General features: G+C 40.8%; 1 protein-coding gene across 6 annotated transcripts in view; it reads left to right on the top strand.

Annotated features, from left to right (window-relative positions):
- The window catches only part of PIK3CB (phosphatidylinositol-4,5-bisphosphate 3-kinase catalytic subunit beta), a 205,981-nt gene that overhangs the window by 52,885 nt on the left and 128,839 nt on the right, over nucleotides 1–24,257 (top strand). For all 6 annotated transcript variants that reach the window (XM_034780765.1, XM_034780766.1, XM_034780769.1 and 3 more), the window contains one exon: nucleotides 16,383–16,501. The gene's annotated coding sequence lies outside the window, so the exon portion shown is untranslated. The remainder of the gene's footprint in view (nucleotides 1–16,382; nucleotides 16,502–24,257) is intronic.

Genomic DNA, 24,257 nt, shown 5'->3' with positions numbered 1-24,257 from the left:
GTATCACTGTACCTGCTTTACAGCAATAATTAGCCATTTGCCTGATTTACTGTCTGATTCTACAAAGGATTAAGGAGGAGTCCCATTGGTTATAAATTTCTGCACAATTGTATTAGTCTGGCCACGCAGATTCCTTTGCAGAGTTGGTGCCTTACCATGTACCTGACTTATGGCTTGGTCCTTAGGTTTGCTGAGTATCTGGACTTTTCACTGGCTTCAACAAAAGTTTCAGGTGCTCTTCATCTTTTGGAATCAGTTCTATAAAATGTGTGCTCCCAGGGCTTTTCCCACAGCAAACTGGGATTCTTGATCGCTTCATATTCTGTCTTCTTCCATTTCATCAGAATAATGTTGTTTGTGATATGATGCAAGCCTTCATCTCTTCTCATTTTATAATAACAGATTTATATTTAAGATGCTTATTAAGATTTTCCAAGCACTTTTAGATGACTCGAAACTCTCCTCTACTTCTAGGGTTTCAAAATTAATTTTATTGGGTGGGAAAGTTTTTGTGATAGGACACTGAGTTGACTCAATATCTGGATTCAATTCTCAGCTGTGCCACAGACCTCTTGTATGATCCTGGGAAAGTAATTTCATTTCTCCGTGGCTTAGTTCCCCATCTGTAATAATGGGGATAATAGTACTTTTAGTCTACTTATATCTTAAAATAGTCCAGGAGCTTTGTCTTATGTGTATGTATAATGCCTAGCACAACAGGGTCTGAATTAGGACCGCAAAGTGCTACTATACTACAAATATTATTAATAATAATATATTAAATTATTTAACTATGAAAACTTTCAGTTGCAGCAGCTGATATATCAGACATGAATAGCTGGTAAGTATTTGTATGCACTACAGTATTAGATTAGGAATATTGTTTCTCATCCTCATTTGAAATGGGAACTATAAATTCTCAATTTAATGCATTTTTATATGGCACTTTTAAAAACACATCTGGTAAAATATGTGATAGCTGGAATGTTTTTGCTTTGACTGGGAGCTTTTACTGAGGAGATATCCTTTTACGGAATGAAAATCTACTCTTTTATGAAGCACTACAAAAATTAGCCATAAAAAGGAAGAGACAAAATCCTTTATCATTGCATTTAAAATGTTTTGATTTTTTTAATGTTAGTGTATTAAATGGGATGTCTTTAGTGTAAATAGTTAATTGGGAATACAAATATAAATGATTAACCCTTTCTATTTAGAACTATTTTCCATGAGTTTATCTTCCCATTTTACATAACAGTTAGGTAAATTTTGTGAGAGGTTAGGGACATTCCTGTCTTAGGGTATGTCTACACTACGAAATTAGGTCAAATTTATAGAAGCTGGTTTTATAGAAATTGGTTTTATACGGTCGATTGTGTGTGTACCCACATAAAATGCTCTAAGTGCATTAAGTCGGCGGACTGCGTCCACAGTACCGAGGTTAGCGTTGACTTCTGGAGCGTTGCACTGCGGGTAGCTATCCCACAATTCCCGCAGTCTCCACCGCCCATTGGAATTCTGGGTTGAGATCCCAATTCCTGATGATGCAAAAACAGTGTCGCGGGGGGTTCTGGGTACATGTCATCAGGCCCCTCCCCCTCTGTCAGAGCAATGACAGACAATCGATTCGCACCTTTTTACCTGGGTTACCTGTGCAGACAACATACCACGGCAAGCATGGACCCCGCTCAGCTCACCGTCACCATATGTCATCTGGGTGCCGGCAGATGTGGTACTGCATTGCTACACAGCAGCAGCTAATTGCCTTTTGGCAGCAGATGGTGTATTACAATTGATATCCATCATTATCATATTCCTCAGTGAGTTCGGTCAGAGGCACCTGGGCAGAAATGTTTTGTCTCCTGGAGACTCAGTCCTGCCGGCAGTCCTATTGAACCATCTTGACGATGATGGCTAGCAGTCATAATACAGCATTTTTTTGCCAAGCACCCAGAAAATGCCGATGGCTAGCAGTCATGCTGCACCGTCTGCTGCCAGTTTAAGATCTAAAAAATAGATGGACCAGATTTGTTCTGTATTCATTTGCTTCCCCCTCCCTCCGTGAAATCAATGGCCTGCTAAACCCAAGGTTATGAGTTCAATCTTTGGGGGGGGGGCCATTCTGTGTGACATGTTTGTGTTTCTCCCTGATGCACAGCCACCTTTGTTGATTTTAATTCCCTGTAAGCCATGTCGTCACTTGCCCCTCCCTCCGTCAGACAATAGTTTCGCGCCTTTTTTCAGCTCAGACGCTATAGCATTGGGATCATGGAGCCCGCTCAGATCACCGCGGCAATTATGAGCACTATGAACACCACACGCATTGTCCTGGAGTATATGCAGAGCCAGAACATGCCAAAGCAAAACCAGGTGAGGAGGCGATTGCAGGGATTGCAGTGCGGTGACGAGAGTGATGAGGAAATTGACATGGACATAGACCTCTCACAAAGTACAGGCCCCAGCAATGTGGAAATCATGGTGTTACTGGGGCAGGTTCATGGTGTGGAACACCGATTCTGGGCCCGGGGAAACAGTCACAGACTGGTGGGACCGCATCGTGTTGCAGGTTTGGGACGATTCCCAGTGGCTGCAAAACTTTTGCATGCGTAAGGGCACTTTCATGGAACTTTGTGACTTGCTTTCCCCTGCCCTGAAGCGCCAGAATACCAGGATGAGAGCAGCCCTCACAGTTGAGAAGCGAGTGGTGATAGCCCTGTGGAAGCTTGCAACGCCAGACAGCTATTGGTCAGTTGGAAATCAATTTGGAGTGGGCAAATCTACTGTGGGGGCTGCTGTGATCCAAGTAGCCAACGCAATCGGAGACCTGCTGATATCAAGGGTAGTGACTTTGGGAAACGTGCAGGTCATAGTGGATGGCTTTGCTGCAATGGGATTCCCAAACTGTGGTGGGGTGATAGATGGAACCCATATCCCTATCTTGTCACCGGAGCACCAAGCCACTGAGTACATAAACCGCAAGGGGTATTTTTCAATGCTGCTACAAGCCCTGGTGGATCACAAGGGACATTTCACTAACATCAACGTGGGATGGCTGGGAAAGGTACATGATGCTCGCGTCTTCAGGAACTCTGGTCTGTTTCAAAAGCTGGAGGAAGGGACTTTCTTCACGGACCAGAAAATAACCATTGGGGATGTTGAAATGCCTATAGTTATCCTTGGGGACCCAGCCTACCCCTTAATGCCATGGCTCATGAAGCCGTACACAGGTAGTCTGGACAGTAGTCAGGACCTGTTCAACTATAGGCTGAGCAAGTGCCGAATGGTGGTGGAATGTGCATTTGGACGTTTAAAAGTGCGCTGGCACAGTTTACTGACTCGGATAGACCTCAGCCAAGCCAATATTCCAATTGTTATTGCTGCTTGCTGTGCGTGCCACAATATCTGTGAGAGCAAGGGGGAGACATTTATGGCGGGCTGGGAGGTTGAGGCAAATCGCCTGGCCACTGATTACATGCAGCCAGACACCAGGGCGGTTAGAAGAGTACAGCAGGGCGCGGTGCGCACCGGAGAAGCTTTGAAAATGAGTTTTTTGTGACTGGCAAGTCTACAGTGTGAAACTTCTGTGTTTCTCCTTGATGAACCCTCTGTCCCCTCTCTTCCCCCCCCCCTTCCCCCCCGGTTCACTCTACTTCCCTGTAAACCAACAACCTCCCCCTCCCTTCCCCCATTCGAGCACTGCTTGCAGAGGCAATAAAGTCATTGTTAATTCACATTCATGCATTCTTTATTAATTCATCACACAACTAGGGGCATAACTGCCAAGGTAGCCCGGGAAGGGTGGGGGAGGAGGGAAGGAAAAGGACACACTGCAGTTTAAAACTTTAAAACTTTAACACTTATTGAAGGCCAGCCTTCTGATGCTTGGGCAATCATCTGGGGTGGAGTGACTGGGTAGCCAGAGGGTCCCCCCCCACCGTGTTCTTGGGTGTCTGGGTGAGGAGGCTATGGAACTTGGGGAGGAGGGCTGTTGGTTACACAGGGGCTGTAGCGGCGGTCTCTGCACCTGCTGCCTTTCCTGCAGCTCAACCATACACTGGAGCATATCAGTTTGATGCTCCAGCAGCCGGAGCATCGACTCTTGCCTTCTGTCAGCAAGCTGACGCTACCTATCCTCTTCAGCCCGCGATTCAGCCTGCCACCTCTCCTCTCGTTCATATTGTGCTTTTTTTGCACTCTGACGTTGACTGCCTCCACGCATTCTGCTGTGCTCTGTCAGCATGGGAGGACATCTGGAGCTCCGAGAACATATCATTCCGAGTCCACCGTTTTCTCCTTCTAATTTCACTAGCCTCTGTGAAGGAGAAACATTTGCAGCTGGTGGAGGAGAAGGGAGAGGTGGTTTAAAAAAAAACAACACATTTTAGAGAACAATGGGTACACTCACGTTAAATTTTGCTGTTCACATTACACAGCACATGTGCTTTCATTACAAGGTCGCATTTTTCCTCTTATATTGAGGGCCTGCCGTTTGGTGTGAGAGATCACTCACGCAGTGCCAGGCAACAGATTTTGGCTTGCAGGCAGCCATGGTAAGCCAGTCTTTTGGCTTTTTTTAACCTTCTTAACATGTGGGATTGGTTTCAAACAGTAGTGCCCTCATTTCCCATACCAAGCACCCATTGGGTTGGCCATTTAAAATGGGTTTGCAATGTAAAAGGAGGGGCTGCGGTTTCCGGGTTAACATGCAGCACAAACCCAACCCCCCCCTCCACACACACCCAATTCTCTGGGATGATCACATGGCTAACAGCGGGGAACGTTTATGTTCAGCCAAGCAGGAACGGGCACCTCTGAATGTCCCCTTAATAAAATCACCCCATTTCAACCAGGTGACCGTGAATCATATCACTCTCCTGAGGATAACAAAGAGAGATAAGGAATGGATATTGTCTGCATGCCAGCAAACACCAGGACCATACGCTGCCATGCTTTGTTATGCAATGATTCCAGACTACGTGCTACTGGCCTGGCATGGTAAAGTGTCCTACCATGGTGGACGGGATAAGGTAGCCCTCCCCAGAAATCTTTTACAAAGGTTTTAGGAGTACATGAAGGAGAGCTTTCTGGAGATGTCCCTGGAGGATTTCTGCTCCATCCCCATACACATTAACAGACTTTTCCGGTAGCTGTACTGGCCATGATTGCCAGGGCAAATTAATAATTAATCATTTAAACACGCTTGCTTTTAAACCGTGTGTAATATTTACAAAGGTACACCCACCAGAGGTCCCTTGTGTGCCCTCAGGGTCTGGGAGCACGCCTTGGGTGAGTTCGGGGGTTACTGGTTCCTGGTCCAGGGTGATAAACATATCCTGGCTGTTGGGGAAACCGGTTTCTCCGCTTCCTTGCTGTGAGCTATCTTCACTGTCTTCATCATCATCTTCCTCATACCCCGAACCCACTTCCTTGTTGCGTGGTTCTCCATTGATGGAGTCAAAGCACATGGTTGGGGTAGTGGTGGCTGCACCCCCTAGCATAGCATGCAGCTCCGCGTAGAAGTGGCATGTTTGCGGCTCTGTCCCGGACCGTCCGTTTGCTTCTCTGGCTTTGTGGTAGGCTTGCCTTAGCTCCTTAATTTTCACGCGGCACTGCTGTGAGTTCCTGTTATGGCCTCTGTCCTTCATGGCCTTGGAGACCTTTTCTAATATTTTGCCATTTCGTTTACTGCTACGGAGTTTAGCTAGCACTGATTCGTCTCCCCATATGGCGAGCAGATCCTGTACCTCCCGTTCTGTCCATGCTGGAGTTCTTTTGCGATCCTGGGACTCCATCATGGTTACCTGTGCTGATGAGCTCTGCGTGGTCACCTGTGCTCTCCACACTGGGCAAACAGGAAATGAAATTCAAAAGTTCGCGGGGCTTTTTCTGTATACCTGGTCAGTGCATCTGAGTTGAGAGCGCTGTCCAGAGCGGTCACAATGAAGCACTGTGGGATAGCTCCCGGAGGCCAATAACGTCGAATTCCTTCCACACTACCCCAAATCCGACCTGCAAAGGCCAATTTTAGTGCTAATCCCCTCGTCGGAGGTGGAGTAAAGAAACCGGTTTAAAGGGCCCCTTAAGTCGAAAGAAAGGGCTTCGTTGTGTGGACGAGTCCAGGCTTAATTCAATTTAACGCTGCTAAATTCGACCTAAACTCGTAGTGTAGACCAGGCCTTAGTCTCTCCACTAGAACTGATAGTATCAAATATTTTAATATGTATGCTTTCTCAAGTGACATGATTTTTTTGTCACATAAAGCAAACTAAAATGGAAGCAGATGTGTCCTAACTTTATTTCTACTTTGATTGGAGTGAACATTGGTTGTGATCAATCATAAGATTGAAAGAGGTCTTTATTTCCATGTGCCTTTGGTTTCCCACCATCTGCTTGATCACTTGAAATACCAGTTTTAGTGTTTAAAACTGCTCTTTGGGGACTGAAATGCTTGGGGGCATGGAACAGAACATGGTCTCTCAAATCTCTAGGTGACCAGTTCAAATCAACCCCAACCTGGTAATGACCACAAGTCAGGGCCACTTATTAACTGTGAAAATGAAAAATAGGTGCTGGTCTCAAATCAGTTTGTAGTAGGTATGTATATAATATCAGAATTCACACCTTTTTGTCAGGTCAGCAGCGTGGTCAAAGATTGAATGGCAAGGAGATGGAACTACCTGTGGAGGGCCAAGTCAGAACTGAGGTTCACTGGTCAGGAAATTTAGTGGTCTTATGCTTAGTTGTTTTAACAAAGCAGAGCTCAGATTTTTCTGGGTAATCTGCTGCAAATTGACTTTAAAATAATCTAGTGTCCCTAAATGAAGAAAGGACAGCAAACCTATTATTTCTTTTCCTTTGCAGATCATCTTTTAAAACACAGACTTTGGTTGCAACTTCTCAGAGCACAGCCTTGCAGAGTAAACTAATAGTATTCCCTATTCATATGACTTTATAGACTTCCTGGAAAGATTAGCGGTGTGTGGGTATTTAGACTCTTATTTAGGAAGGAATCTTCAGACCAGGCTGCATTTATGGAACACTTTCTATCCAAATTACTGAATTTCAGTAAAGGGAACTATTTAGTAGGGAGAAATTACTAGATTACTTTTGGGATGCACAGTGCCAAAGGAAATAATAGTGGCACTATTATTGTTTCATTTCTGATATGTTGAACTCAGACTAGGTTTTGGCAGCTGTCAGAAATAAAATATACTGTATATACTTGTTCATAAGCCGAATTTTTTTAGTAAAAAAGAGAAGCACCAGAGAAGGGGGTCAGCTTATGAACGGGTATAGAGAGGGAGAGGTGGGACATAGCGCCGCTCCCCCCCCCCCCAACAGAGGGAGCAAGGAGAGGCAGCAGAGCCAGAAGGGAAGACACGGGGCCAGAATCTCTCCGCTTCTGGCCATGCTGCTCTCCCCCTAGCCTCCGAAGCAGCTGCAGCCTCTCCATCGGTTCAGTGAGGGTGCATTTAGTCTCCATCTCAGCGATATGTCTACCAGTAGATAGATTTTCTGTCTTTTTTGCATCCCTTGGTATCTAGTGTGTGTGGTGTGTGGTTTTTTGTTTTTTTGTTTTTTTGTTTTTTTTAAGAGCATTGTTCATATGTATCTTCCTGTGTGTGATCCAGGTCCTCACGGGCCCTGAATTTGGTTTTGTACTGTTTAATGGGTTTCCCATTGAACCTTTAGCAACAACTTACTTATCTTTGCTATCAAATGAAAACTGCATTTCTGGTAGCAGTTACTTCTGTGTGAAGCATGTTGGAGCTCCAGGCACTGTTAGTTGTGACCCCCCATTTCATGACCTTTCACAAAGACCAGGTTTCTCTTAGGTCATATCCCAACTCTATGCCTAAGATTGTATCTCTTTCACCTCAATCAGATCATTCATCTTCCAGTGGTTATTTTTGGAAACCTCGTTCCAGCAAACCCAAGAGAAGCTTCTTTCTTTGCACATTTGGAGGGCTCTCTATCCTTTTATCCGGACAACACAGTCTTCTCAGATCATCTGCTAGACTTTTTCTAGGCTTCGGTGAAAGGAGTAAAGGGCAACCGATTACAACCAGTGTATATCTCACTGGCTATCTTACTATATCCAGCTTTGCTATAATCTAGCAAAGGTTTCTCCTCCAAGAGTAATAGCGCATTCCGTTTGGTCAGCCATCTTGAGTAACAGAGTGATGATGGATATTTTGTGTGGTCATTGGTACTTACCTTTTCCAGACAATATGCTGTCACTGAATCTTCCCAGGACAATGCCAACTTCAGAAGTCAGCACTGCCATCTCCCTTCAAGTAATCTGAAGTCCCACCACCCTCAAGAAAACCGCTTATGAGTGAAATGTATATGTGCCCAATCAGTTGAAGGAGAAAAAGGTTATCTATCTGTGCAGTAACAGTTGTTCTATGAGATCTGTTGTGCAACCCTCTCACCTCCCCCACTACTTTAGGTATTAGTTAGCGGTGCGAAGGAATGGAGAATGAGGTGGTGGCCACAACTCTTTTATGCCCTCAGCTCTGTGTGCACAAGACTGGCAGGGGCACATGCGTTACCTAATGGTACTTCTGGCAAAAGTCCTTTCCTCACGTGCATTGGACACAGACACATCTACAGTGCAATGTGCACAATAAATCTCAAAGAACAGTTATTGTACAGGTAGGTGTGATGGGTTCGGTCACAGAGACCCCATTGAGACTGTCACCTGATGTGCTGAAACTACCTCTGAGCCCATTTTCCCTGATGGCTTGGGACTCCAGAACCCTGCCTTGTTGAGCCAGACATGCTAGTCTGCTGCAACACAGATCCAGGTCTGAACCATGCCCCCAAAGCTGCAGGCTTTAACAGAAAACCACTCAGCAGGTACTCCTGTCTCCAGCACCCAACACCCAGTTCCCAATGGAATCCAAACCCCAAATCTGTTTTACTCTGTATAAAGTTTATACAGGGTAAACTCCTAAATTGTCTGCCCTCTATAACACTGATGAAGAGAGATGCACAGCTGTTTGCTCCCCCAGGTATTAATCACTTACCCTGGATTTATTAATAAACAAAAGTGATTTTATTAAGTATAAAAATAGGATTTAAGTAGTTTCAAGTAATAACAAACAGAACAAAATAAGTTACCAAGCAAAATACAACAACACACGCAAGTCTAAGCCTAATACACTAAGAAACTGAATACAGGTAAATCTCACCGTTGGAAAAACAACAAAGAGTCTGGTGGCACCTTAAAGACTAACAGATTTATGCATCCGAAGAAGTGAGGTGTTTACTCACGAAAGCTTATGCCCAAATAAATCTGTTAGTCTTTAAGGTGCCACCAGACTCTTTGTTGTTTTTGTAGATACAGACTAACACGGCTACCCCCTGATACTCACCCTTGGAGATGTTCCAGTAAGCTTCTTTCATAGATTAGACTTCTTCCTTGTCTGGGCCCAATCCTTTCCCCTGTACAGTTCTTCTTAGTTCCAGCTCAGGTGGTAACTAGGGGATTTTTCCACCCCCTTTTATATCTTTGGCACAAGGCAGGAATCCTTTGTGTGTCTCTCTGGGTTTCCACCCTTCCTTCTAAATGGAAAAGCACCAGGTTTAAGATGGATTCCAGAATCATGTGACATGTTCACATGTCCCGTGAGACTTCATTACTCACTGGCTGGCACCAAGGTATATAGGAAGGCTTACAAGTAAACCAGAGCCATTTACAACCAATTATTCTAGTTAGTGGGAGCCATCAAGATTCCAAGCCACCATTAATGGCCCACACTTTGCATAGTTACAATAGGACTTCAGAGTAATACTTCATATTTCTAGCATCAGATACAAGAATGATACATTCATACAAATAGGATGAACGCACTCAGTAGATTATAAGCTTTGTAATGATACCATACAAGAGACCTCTTGCATAAAGCATATTCCAATTACATTATATTTACACTCATAAGCATATTTCCATAAAACATGCGTAGTGCAATGTCACAGTAGGTAACAATTTATTTTCTTCAGCACCATGGTGTGACATACTAGAGGCTCTATGACATTGAAAAAAGCTGGGGGAGTAGAAGAGAAGAAAGAAGCTGAAGATTTTGATACTTGATGCATTTAAGGTGACTTTACACTTCTTAGTGGGTACTCAAATTCTTCATTCCCCATAACAGCAACCAAGGTCAGTGATTAGCTGCCCAATTGCACTTCGCATTTATATCCAAAGCTATGTCCAACAATGATGGGGTTAGCTATTGATGTTTCTGCTGAAGTATCAGCAGCGGAATAGTTGTTTTTTGGTATTTAAATTGTACTTGTCAGAGATAAAACCATACTGATGGATAGCAGCAGTTCACATTTTTCTGAAGTATTTCATGCTGTTAAACTGATGTATACCTGAATCTACCTTTAGTGCACATTTTGAAAGTTATTTTAACAACCATAATGGTTACATATGAAAACTTGATTACTAGAGTGCAGTTATAAGCAACTTCACAAAAAAGGATAATTATAGTAATTTTTGTGTCCAAATAATCAAGTTATTTGGTCTTGCTGTCTAGCTCTTCTAATGTGTTTTTATGTACATCAAACCCACACAACATAAAGAAAATTAGGGAACTAAACATGCAGTATGTTAACTGAAATGTGGTGAGGAAGTGAAAATCAGTGTGTTAGTCTATATTACTCAGCTTTTTCCATCTGGAAGAGATTTCAGGGAACAGAAAGTAGGAATAGCTTCATTTTGAAAAAAGTTAGCATGTAATGGGTAAAATATTTGCAGAACTACAGATGAAGCAAGTAAACTGGGGCAGGGTCTCTGATGTAGCATAGGACCTAATCCAAAACCCACTGACATAATACAGAAAAACTGATGACTGCTGTGGGCTTTGGATTGGGCCCCTCGTGAGGAGACTGCAACAGAAAGTTAACCCTCTTTTTCCCTCCCTCCCCCAAAAGGTCACAAAATAGTAGAGATAGGAAATATATTGGAGGTATATTAAGCAATAAGTATGTTCACGTGGTATAAAAGTACTTCCTTTAAACATGTGAAAGAGGGAACTACAGGAAAAGGAGCAATTCTTGCCTGACTTCAGTGTGTGGTTATGGTCAGAAAAGTGACTGTTTAAAATGGTGTTTTTACTCACCAGGTTTGATCCATGTGTATACAGTCATACTTTTTGTTTGCTTTAACAACAGATATGATATTTTAGAACTGCAGAACTGATAAAGCTCTGAGAGAGTGAGCAGGATTCTTCTATGACTTAGGTCAAGACCTAGAATTTGCTAGTGTTTCATTTGTAGCATCTTTATTACTGATGGTGATACATAGATCAGAAAAAAAAAAAAAACTTGACTTTCAGTTTACAGGTACATTTTGTTAGGCTGGCTGTTTAAAATCTTTTCTTCTTTCCTCTTAAAATTGTGGATTTCTATTTTAAATAGATTGGGACTTCTAGACATTCTTGAAATAGTGATTTTTATAAAAGTCTGCTTTTCAGTTGTGGTGGAATTAATATTTTTTCCTTACAATTGTGATAGACCCTTTAGCATACTTTAGTATTTCAGGAGTTGAATTTTAATAAATGGAATTTATTAGCTGGCAAAAATTACATTATTTCCTGAAATTTAAACACTTTTTAGATCTTTTCTTTTTGGCTCCAGAGTAGTTTAGTGTGTCTGTATTTAACTTTTCTCCCTTAGATTTATTTTTTGCTTAACTTTCACAATGGCTTAATGGGGGGGAGGAGGGACTGCAGTGAGGCTACTATTGCTCTTGCTCTCTAGGCAAAAGTGCTGGTTGTAAATTCATACAATCTGTTGGATTGTAGCAGAACCTGTTTGAAAGCTCTGCATTAGCCTGATAAAGGGCCTTTATTGTTTGAAAGCTTGTTGGTGCAATAAAAGGTAATGTGTGATAATACTTATCTGCAGGTCTTCAACAGCACTTGCATTTAATCCTGTAGTGTAATTAATAGCATGCCCATGTCTTCAAGACTTGAGACCCTAGGACAGGGGTAGGCAACCTATGGCACGTGTGCCAAAGGCAGCACGCAAGCTGATTTTCAGTGGCACTCACACTGCTCGGGTCCTGGCCACCAGTCCGGGGGGGCTCTGCATTTTAATTTAATTTTAAATGAAGCTTCTTAAACATTTTTAAAAACCTTATTTACTTTACATACAACAATAGTTTAGTTATATATTATAGACTTATAGAAAGAGACCTTCTAAAAATGTTAAAATGTATTACTGGTACGCGAAAACTTAAATTAGAGTGAATAAATCAAGACTGAGCACACCACTTCTGAAAGGTTGCTGACCCCTGCCCTAGGAATTTGTGTGTTTTTGTTTTGTTTGGAAAGGTATCTGGAAATTCCAAAAAACATAAAACAGTAGGTATGTTCATCTGGTACTTACTTGAAAATGTTAACTAAGTAGTCCAGATCAGTTTGGCGTCACAAATTTTAACTTGCGTACTCAGAGAAAAGTTGTTCTTGTTTGAAGAAGGCAGCCAAAATTCCAAAACATGCATGTAGCAGTATGCTCACAAAATAGCAGTCACAATGAAGAATTGTGGAAAGTCATCAGTTATAGTCAATCATGTACCTTTACTTGTGAACTAGACTTCTTCAAACACATCAAAGGCACTTGCTCTTATGGAACACTAAGGTCATTTAGGACTTCTCTAGTTATTTTATGCGTTTTATTTTTAATTGAGTTTGTTCCTCTGACTATTGTAATTGTGTCTAATAATGATAGGTGCAAATGTAATTATGAATAAATAAAAAGCAAATTAAAAGAAACCCTGATCTATCAGAGCTCAAAAAATCTTTTAATTTTGTAAAATGGACATATACATCATGAAACTTCTTTCTGGTTATGTAATTTAAATGGCTCCACAGTCTTTCTCAGGCCTAGGACATCTATCCTAAATCTTCAATAATGAGTTGTCTTTAGGGTGGATAATTTTGTTTAATTTAAAAAATCAGATTATTTTACTTAAATCACTTTTTAAAAATTTAAATTAAAACCTATTTGAAATTGACAACTTATGGTAAAGCCTAAATGTATTATAATCTATTTAAATAATTTAAAGTAAATACAAAAAAATATTAAGCCATACATATTTGCTGCCAATTTTTAAAGAACATCAGATCACTAATGTGTTGGAAGTCTCTGGCTAAATAGCTGGAACCAGCATTGCTGAAGTGCTAAATCAGCTTTAAACAGCAGTGAACTCTTCTGCAGGTGCAGAGGAGTAGTTTATTCACCTAGTTTAACCCAATGATTAGTTTGTTCAAAGTTAAGAGACAAATTGGGAGTTGAAAATGCAGGAAAGCTTGTTTTCCTCTTGCAATCTATGAATAAAAACTAAATGTGAGAGGATGAGATCTACTAGTTCTAATTACAGCTGTGGTGGAGCTACAGGACCTCTGTGTGCATATGATTCTGGTCTCCTAATCAGGATCATCTCTGAGATTATCTTTCTGTGAGCCCCTCTCTTTGGGTTTATGATGGGAGGGGAGTAACTGGCTTCATATTACCATACACGTTTTTTAAAAAAAGTTGTTCAATATGGATTAATTACCAACTCAGAAAAGTGTTTCCTCAAATGTTCTCTTAATTTATTTAATTTAGCATGCTGGTGCAGCTACGCAGCCTGGTGTGTTGGGGTTGGAGCCAAGGCTCTGCCCAGATCACACAACAGCCCACCCACCTAGAGGAGGTGATGCTCCTTTACACTCTTGTGTTCCATCAAGGGGAGGGTGGGAGGAAATGGAAAATTACAATACAGTCATAGGAACCACAAGAGGTAAAATAGTAGGGGAAATCTGTTCAACATCTTGGATGTCTGTACGCAAATACAGGGAATATGGAGAATACATAAGCTAAATTATGACTTGACGGAATAAATCTCATGACTGGAATATTGGTGTAGTGGGGTATATTCTTCAGGAAAGACAGGCAGGGGAAAAAAAGGTGTTGCATTAAACATCAAGAATATGCATTTGTTCTGAGGTCTAGAAGGTGGTAAGAGACTGACCAGTTGAAAGTGTCTGGGTAAATGTAAATAGGGGAGGGGGGAAGAAACCGGGGTGATGTCATAGTAGACATCTGTTGTGGATCACCAAATCAAGAGAACAAAAATATCCAAAACAAGACCTGGTAGTAATGGAGGACTTTTAACTACCCAGACATGTATTAGTAAAGTCGTACAAACATACAAAATATCCAGTGACTTTCTAGAATGTACTGGGGACAACTTCTTGTTTCAGAAGGTGGAGGAAGTAAACTGAAGGACAGCTATTTTAGACTTGATTCTGACTAATCGGGAGGAATTGATAGTGAATCTGAAAGCCAACGATAATAAGGGTGAAAGTGATCATGAAATGATAGATTTCATGGTTCTAAGGAAAGGAAGGAGTGAAAGCTGCAGAATAAGGACAATGGAATTAAAAAAAGCAGATTTCAACAAACTCTGAGAACTGTTAAGTAAGGTCCCCATGGGAAGAAAAATCTAAGGGAAAAAGGAGTTCGGAGACCTGGTATTTTTTCATGATAATATTAAAGGCACAGCAGCAACCAATCTCCATGCGAAGGAAAGATAGGCAGAATAGTAAGAGACCTATATGACTCCATAAGGAGCACTTTAATAATATGAAAATCAGAATGGAATCCTACAAGAAGTGAAAATGTGGACCAATTGCTAAGGATGAATGCAAAAGAATAGCACAAACATATAGGGACAAAATCAGAAAGGCTAAGGTGCAAAATGAGTTACCCTTTATGTCCCTGGCTAAGTGTAACAAGAAGAGGTTCTATAAGTATATTAGGAGTAAGAGAAAGTAGAGGACCTATGCTTTCCTTTGACTTAGCATGGAGAAGAGGAGCTGATAATGGATGACACCAAAAAGGCTGGGGTGTTCAATGTGTATTTTGCTTCAGTCTTCACTAAAAAGGTTAATGGTGACCAGATGCTTAACACAATTAATATTAACAACATGGGTGAAGGAACACAAGCCAGAATAGGGAAAGAGCAGGTTAAAGAATATTCAGATAAGTTTTATGTGTATTCAGATCAGCATGGCCTGATGAAATTAATCTTAGCATATTTAAGGAACTAGCTGAAACCACCTCAAAACCATTAGCAATTATCTTTGAGAGCTCATGGAGGAGGGGTGAGGTCCCAGAGAACTGGAAAAGACAAACATGATTCCTACATTGAAAAAGGGGAACAGTCATCTTAATTTCGATATCTGAACAATACACGAACAAATTATTAAAGAGTTAGCAAGCACCTAGAGGATATTAGAGTTTTAAGTAATAGCCAACATGAATTTGTCAAGAACAAATGATGCCAAACCAATCTAATTTCCTTTGACAGTTATTGACCCAGTGGATTTGGGGAAACAGTAGATGCAGTGTATCATGATTTTAGTCAGGCTTTGGACATGGTCCCACATGACATTCTCATAAACAAACTAGGGAAATGTGGTCTACATGAAATTACTATAAGGTGGGTACGCAACTAGTTAAAGACACACTCAAAGAGTAGTCATCAATGGTTTGCTGTCAAACTGGGAGGATTTGTCTAGGGGGGGTCCTGATTCCAGTATTTTGATCAATGACTTGGATAATGGCATGAAATATTCTTATAAAGTCTGCAAATGACACCACCTTGGGAGGGGTCATTTGCACTTTGGAGGATTAGATTAGAATTCAAAAGGGCATTTGTTGATAAATTAGAGAATTGGTCTGAATTCAACATGATGAAAATCAATAAAGACAATAGCAAAACACTGCACTTAGAAAGGAAAAATCAAACACACAACTACAAAATGGGGAATAACTGGCTAGTCAGTAGTACTGCTGAACCTCCAGATCCTTTTATAGTGGATCACAAATTGAATTTGAGCCCACCCTGGGACTGAAGCCCAAAGCCTGAGCCCCACTGCCCCGGGAAGGTGGGATCTCACTGGCTGCCTGCTCCTCCTGCATTGTGCCCCAGGTGTCTCCAGAGGGGGGCAGGACCCAACCCTGCTGGTGGCCCCAGCAACCAACACCAAGGCTGTGCATCCAGGAGCAACAGGGAGAGGGAAGGGCTGTTACTTTGCCCCCTCCCTGCCAATCACAACCCAGGAGGCTGTGGCTGCAAGAAAAGCCCCTGGTGGCCTCATGCAGCCATGGAGGCTGCATTTGAGAAATGCTGTACTAGACTTTGTGACATAAATATTCTCGTATAGTAAGTGAAAAGAACGGAAATGTGCTGATCAATTTGTGGTATTTCTTCGAAAATTTATGGAGCACATAAAATGACAAATTGTTTAGATTTTAATTTTTTTAATTACATTCTGTCGAATTACTCAGCTTTTTTTGTTTTTGCTTTGGTTTTTAAGGTCACTTTTGGATCATCACACAAAGTCTTCAGAGAAAACAGTAGTGATTACAAGGAAACGATGCTTAACAAAAACAAGTTCATTGTCAAGTAACACTCAAACAGGAGCACATCTCTGAAGTAAGTATCACTGTGAAGTCTTTTTCTTTAATTGTTTGTTTTTTAAAAAATCTTGACTATGGCAGTTTAATGTGTCATTAGTGTGGGAGCGATGTTCTACAAAATACTACAGATGTCAAATGATGTACATGTCAGAGTACAAAAGCACTTTTAAAATATTTTTATAAAATCATTGGAGAGGACACTGCTATCTCATAGAGTGAGAGAGCTGCTGCTTCTGTCTAAGCTCCCAGGCATTTTTTGTGTGTGTAATTGTGAACAGGTAGTGGTCTGAACAAGACATGATTGCTACATGCCTAAAACCTGTTGATCATAATAATAACTCCGCCTGCATCAGATCTTGAATTTGAAGCTGTAATACTTACACCATAAACTACAGTTTTCCCTAATGATACATATGTTCCACTTCTTGGCAACATGGGAAATAAAATAGTATTAAAAAACACTGGATAGTAAAGTATGAATTGTGAATCCTGGGTGGTTTGCTTATAGAACTGGCAACATACCAGCCTCTGCAGGTTCACTTAGAGATTCATTTTTTTACTTTTTGTTTTTCAAACGTGACCTGAGGTTCATAAATATAATAGAACCCAACCCAACCTGATATCCAGCTGGTTTTGGATTGTATGTGGCTATTTCAGAGCCATAGTCACCAGCATAATCTAAGATGAAGTGATCCAATTTGTATTTATAGCTGTCATTTGTAACCACCCTGTTTAGTATTTCATTAAGTATTGTTCCATTTGAGAGACCCTTTGGATTGCTGACACCTTAGGTACATACCATTAATGCTTTCCATGCTTTAGTAACAATATTTGATGGAAGCACAATATTATTGCTTCATCTTACTACATTTGCATGATGTTTTATGAAGTCACTTTTTGTATTCTATGTTGTTTCTAGTCCGTGTTCATTGCTATACAAAACTCTAGCTATTAATAGTCTAGGTATAACAAAATTACTATTCTATTGTACTAAAAGGCAAGGAGGACAGACTGGGGTTATATTTCCTGTAAAGTAAGTCAAGGTTAATCCTAAAGAAAATAGTGTTGGCCAACCCCTAAAAATTGCCCGAGTGGTTTCCTAAGTGCAGGAAAAAATTTTAGATCAAATTGTTCTGTACATCTTAATGAATGATCCATAGTTTGAGAATTGGACTGCATTTTTGCAAATGAAGAGATATTGATAGGCTATTGGATAACCTTTTTCTTACATACAAAAAACTGTTAGGTTTGCAAAGTCAAACATTCAAAGTTAGGAAATGTCAGAATTAAGATTGCTTGGGAACACTTAATTTGTCCCTCTTGCACATGTGCATTAGAATAGTCTCACTCAATATTACATATAAAGTATATACCAGATATAGAGCCCGTGTCCTGGTTCCCAGTCCAGTGCCTTGACCATGAGAGCATCTTTTCTCTTTTTGCATTCCTTTGTTTCATTCACTGTCCATTCTGTGCAATAAAAGATGTAGGGGCCCTGTATATCTTTCAGACATCTGTTAGTTGGTACTGGGGGATCAATTCCCTGCTCCACCATAAACTTCCTGTGTAACCTTGGGCAAGTCACTTAGGGCTAGAACCACAAAGGTATTTAGGTGCCTAACTTCCATGGTTTTCAGTGGCAGTTAGGAGCCTACATGCCTTTCAGGATGTGAGCCTTAGTTCCTCTTTGTCTCAGTTCCTTATTGGTAAAATGTGAAATCCTATTACTTCCCTATCTCACAAGGGTGGTGAGATTATATTAAAGATTGGAGTGCTCAGGTATTATGGTGTGATAGAGGCCATATTAAGATCTAACAAATGTGATCATGTATTTAAAGATGGTGTAAAATAGAAGAGAAATATAAAAGAATTTATATAGTTTTAGTGCTTGATTGTGATCTCATTATTAAGCACATGAAATTAGTCCTGAATTACACAGGTGTAAGCAAGAGAAGAATCTGTCCATTAAATTTTAAGGAAAAAACCTTGGTTTTAGCTTGTGGCAAAAGAGCATTTTGGAATGTCTGTTAATTGCCAAAGGGAAAATTACTCCTCTCTTTTTAACTATGGTACTTCACATAAAGGAGATATGTAGACAGTCATAATTTGGGCATAAAAATGTCTATGCAGATTACTGCCAGACAAGACTGCACTTTTCCTACTCAGTATTTTTTTTCTAATCAAAACCAGAGAAAAATACATTGAGCTGTTGAAGTAACATTCTTATTTTCATTCTAACATTTTATTCATTTTGTTTTCTTTTTGTGGGCAAAAAATAAGTGATTTTGATACAGCCAAGAGAATTAGAGAACCAAAATGCATAAAAAAAAAAAATTAAAAAAACTTGGGGTCAGATCCTCAGCCATTGTAAATCAGTATGCAGAGGTTTACACCAGTTACTGGTCTGGCCCGTTATGTTAACTGAACAGTACAGATTTAAAAGGACTTGAGAAGTCATGTATTCTGACCATTGGTTCATTCAGTCTCAGAAACAAGGTCTAGTAACACAGATGATAATAGGGAGGCTAACGTTAGAGTAGATATTATTTCTCATTGAAGTCTTTGTCCTTTATTAGTTTCACGTTGGGTAAAATAAGAGGAAAACATCTAGCAAATTAGCAACTTAATGAAATATTGCCTGTTTCCCACTTACAGCCTAGTTTTGGCAAGCTTGTTCTGACTCCAGAAATAATTGATTTTTTTCTGTTTAGTGAGTTCAGAATTCAATCATTCCTAGTAGTAAGATAACATTGGAAAAGTTTACCATGGGAAGTGTTGAACTCACCATTGCTTGGAGTCTTCAAGACGAAATTAGATCTTTATAAAAGACATTCTTTAATCTTCAATCCAGGCTTTGTTCTGCAATAGCTGCTGCTCCTACGCAGAGTGGGTGCTGACAATAGAGTTGAAATTGCTGACCAGTTTCCCCCTTCCTGCATTCTTTCACTGCCATATTCCCTCTTTCCTCTGCCAGAGTGGAATTGTGTTTTGAATCCCTGCACATGCTTCTTGCCCTTTAGCATATGGAATACTGTAATATAGAATATTATTCTATATAATATATAAACACAATAGTTAATTTTATTCATTTATTTATGAAATTGTTTCAAAATTACAGCTTGAAGTGAATGACCTTGTATGCCTCAGAACATATTTAATTATTGAGCCCAATATTATATAATTTTCTCATTTTCAAAGAGTTACCCAGATGGTAAGGCAATGAATTCTATGTAAAAAATGATTAAATACCCTTGGGATATGAGGCATATACTTATCCTCCTTAGCGACATAGTCTGTGGTTAATAGGTGGAGTTTCACCTTGCTAACCTGGTAACATGAGAGCAACCCTAGAGTTTCCTGAATATAGACAAGGCTTTCAAAGAAAAAACAAAACACATTGAATGTCTAATTGAATGCCAAATCTCTAAAAAGGGCTAAACAAAATTATTTACCTAACAAGAAAATAAGTACTGAAAAGCAGTTCAAAAACCCAAGTGCAAATTATTATTACCACTACAAAAATAATACAGCACACCTATAAATAGCAAAGTAATATTACTCAGCTGCTACCTCAGCCCAGGGCTCACTCATTTCACCTCGGTGAGGGAGAGATTCTTGAAAAGTAGGATTTCCCCTGCTCTAACTCCATGTTTACCTGTTGCTGACACTGTTTTACTACCATTGCTTATTGATACAACTCTTGTGTTTGGAGGGAGCAAGAAACAATACACCTAGGAGTTAGTTTTTCGACCATTAAAGAAGACTGGTAGTGCTGACTCTTACGTGGGCATTGATCTAAATTGTAGTATGGTCTCTTTCTTTTTGGAGGAGTTACTCTAACATCATTTAACAGAGAGAAGGTGCAGTTGCTGGAGTGTTTTTTTAGCATGCTCAAGAACTCTGCCTGGCAGAGTTACCACAGAGCTCTTTTTAATCAAGCACATTTTATTCTTGAAGTGAAAACATTCAGGAGAAAACATATTAAAAACAATAAATGAACACAAATACTAAAAAGTTTACCAGAGCTTGGTACTCTGGTAGGAGTCAATCTTTCTAATCCTTCCCGGGTCGGCGGCCCCTTTAGACAGAAGGACCTGTCTGCTTGCTGGTTCAAAGAAGGCCTTGAGTCAGTTTAAACTCATACTGTTTATCCAAAAGTCCTTTGTTTGTCTATTGATCTCTGGAGAACGTAGTTTGAACCAGTATATGTGAGCCTCTCCTAGTGGTGGCACCTCTCTGGAGGTGTTACAACCTGAGTTAATTTGCCTAATCACCCCTCACTGTTCTTAGTTCGTGGAGGGCTGTGGTCCTCCTCCATCATGGAATTATGTACAGTCCCTGGCCCACAGTGATATATAAACTTAATAGAGTAATATCTCCAAAAGATGTTGCAAGAAATTGCCATATCTGTTGCAATGTTTATGTACAGATTTCAACTTATATACAAGGTAGTAGCTCGTGTCTTTCAGATTTGAGATATAGCACACATAAAAGTAATAAAAATAATCCTAAAATAAAATCTGAGTGATGCCTCTTCTTGGAGAATAATATAGCATGTAATTAAGATAAACATTCCACGCTGTGTGATTTGATTGGAGTAGATGTGCTATATATGTTTTCAGTATTATTAATATCCTTTGTGTTCTGACACAAATGATCACATGGGGCAAGATCACTATTCAATTTTCTAATAACTTTTTATATGACAAAAATTGGCCCAAATGGCCTGGTAGTCTAAGAATTCGAGATGCATTTATAAATAAAGTATCAGAGGGGTAGCCATGTTAGTCTGAATCTGTAAAAAGCAACAGAGGGTCCTGTGGCACCTTTAAGACTAACAGAAGTATTGGGAGCATAAGCTTTCGTGGGTAAGAACCTCACTTCTTCAGATGCAAGTAAACGTGAAGAAGTGAGGTTCTTACCCATGAAAGCTCATGCTCCCAATACTTCTGTTAGTCTTAAAGGTGCCACAGGACCCTCTGTTCCATTTATAAATCAGTGTTGCAAAAGGTACAACTGAGGTTTAGCTAAGTCTCTTCTCCATTCTGGAATTGTTAGTATATGATTTTGAGTTCTGTTTGTGCAACAGTAACCTCTTTGTATAAGAATAGGCTATGGACAGCTGCTTTTAAATCTCGGTGTAGGGGCTAACAGTAAGGCTGGGAACGTAGGAGGACTAATTGTACATTTTGGGGCAAATCAGAATTCCAGATCTAATTACGGTATATAATTGTCCTAGTAAAGATGAAGTTTTGGGTATGACCATAAAGAGTCAAATTTCCCCAGACTAGTCACGCCTCCAAAATTTCTCATCTCTTCTGTTGTACATGAAAATTTGATTAGCTGAAGGATTGATTCAGGAGAGCACGGTATTTCACACACAACTGGTGTGATCAGTCTATCCTCCAAGACCCATCCATGCCCGATTGGGGAGGATGGTTTTGGATGCACTCTGTCATCCTGGAGTTAAGTTCAAAGCTGATTGTGAAGAGTTACAAAGGGATCTTACAAAATTCGGTGACTAGGCAACAACATGGCAGATGAAATTCAGTGTTGATAAATGCAAAATAATGGCTGTTGGAAAACATAATCCCCACTATACATACAAAATGATGGTGATCTCAATTAGTTGTTACCACTCAAGAAGTCATTGTGGATAGTTCTCTGAAAATAGCTGTGCAGTATCCGGGGGTAGCCTTGTTAGTCTGTATCTACAAAAACAACAAGGAGTCTGGTGGCACTTTAAAGATTAACAGATTTATTTGGGCATAAGCTTTTGTGAGTAAAAACCTCACTTCTTCGGATGCATAGAGTGAAAGTTACAGATGCAGGCATTATATACTGACACATGGAGAGCAGGGAGTTACTTCGCAAGTGGAGAAGCAGTGTTGACAGGGCCAATTCAATCAGGGTGGGTGTAGTCCACTCCCAATAATAGATGAGGAGGTGTCAATTCCAGGAGAGGAAAAGCTGCTTCTGTAATGAGCCAGCCACTCCCAGTCCCTATTCAAGCCCAGATTAATGGTGTTGAATTTGCAAATGAATTTTAGTTCTGCTGTTTCTCTTTTTTTGTTCAATGATAGTGACTTTTAAATCTGTAATAGAATGACCAGGGAGATTGAAGTGTTCACTTACTGGCTTATGTATGTTACCATTCCTGATGTCCAATTTGTGTCCATTTATTCTTTTGCGGAGGGACTGTCCGGTTTGGCCAATGTACATGGCAGAGGGGCAACGCACCACTGAACAGTGCACTGACCCACAGGAACCCTCCTACCAACATTACAAGAAGAAGAACTCTGCGTGGACTCCTCCTGACGGTCGAAATGACAGACTGGACCTCTACATAGAGTGTTTCCGCAGACGTGCACAGGCTGAAATTGTGGACAAACAACATCACTTGTCCCATAACCTCAGCCGTACAGGACGCAATGCCATCCACAGCCTCAGAAACAACTCTGACATTATCATCAAAGGGGCTGATAAAGGAGGTGCTGTAGTCATAATGAACAGGTCGGATTATGTACAGGAGGCTGCCAGGCAACTCTCCAAGACCACATTCTACAGGCCACTATCCTCTGATCCCACTGAGGAATACCAAAAGAAACTACACCATCTGCTCAACATTCAAAAAAGCTACCAGAATGTTAGGCACCATTAGGAAAGGGATAGATAATAAGACAGAAAATATCATATTGCCTCTGTGTAAATCCATGGTATGCCCACACCTTGAATACTGGGTTCAGTTTTCATTGCTCTATCTCAAATAAGATATATTAGAATCGGAAAAAGTACAGAGAAGAGCAACAAAAAGTATTGGTAGTATGAAACACTTTGCATTTGGAGAGAGATTAAAAAGACTGGGACTGTTCATCTTAGAAAAGAGAATATGAATAGAAGTCTATAAAACCACGAATGGTGTGGAGAAAATGAATAGGGAAGTGTTTACCCCTTCACATAACACAAGAAGCAGGGGTCACCTAGTGTAATTAATAGGCAGTCGGTGTAAAATCAACAGAAAGAAGTACTTCACATAAGGCACAGTCAAACTGTGGAACTCATTGCAAGCCGTGGCAGCTTCATAGACAGAAAGATCACATGTCTCATACAAGAAAATCTGTAAAGCAGGACCTGGTCATCAGTTCATACCACCTTCAAAATTCTACAAGCTGGGCATCCAGTCAACATCTGATGCGGCCTTCAGTAGAGACATGCTCCTCTCTGTAGTAACACAGTAACTATTAAGAAAGGGCTTTTGCATCAGTACATAACGGTACATCGGTGGTTCTCAAACTGGGGCTGCCGGTTGTGTAGGGAAAGCCCCTGGCGGGCCAGGCCGGTTTGTTTACATGCTGGGTCTTCAGGTTCGGCCGATTGCAGCTCCCACTGGCCGCGGTTCGCTGCCCCAGGCCAATGGGCGCTGTGGGAAGCGGTGGCCACCAAATCCCTTGTCCAGTGCCACGGCCCCAGTTTGAGAACCACTGCTGTACATAGTCCCCCACCAGTCTCCTCTCTCTTCCCGCCCCCCCTCCATCCCCCAAAAAAACCCTGAGGGACACTGATCTAAACATCTCCTTGTCATGGAACTGTGGATCTCATTACAAATAAGAAAATGTATCCATGTCGTATCTGAAAATTTCTTTATTTGGAGTAAAAAGAAGAACAGGAGTACTTGTGGCACCTTAGAGACTAACAAATTTATTAGAGCATAAGCCGTCGTGGACTACAGCCCACTTCTTCGGATGCATCCGAAGAAGTGGGTTGTAGTCCAC

The sequence above is a fragment of the Trachemys scripta genome, chromosome 9 (assembly GCF_013100865.1).
Source record: "Trachemys scripta elegans isolate TJP31775 chromosome 9, CAS_Tse_1.0, whole genome shotgun sequence".
Lineage (NCBI taxonomy): Eukaryota > Metazoa > Chordata > Testudines > Emydidae > Trachemys > Trachemys scripta.
This window is presented reverse-complemented; position numbering and strand designations above follow the sequence as displayed.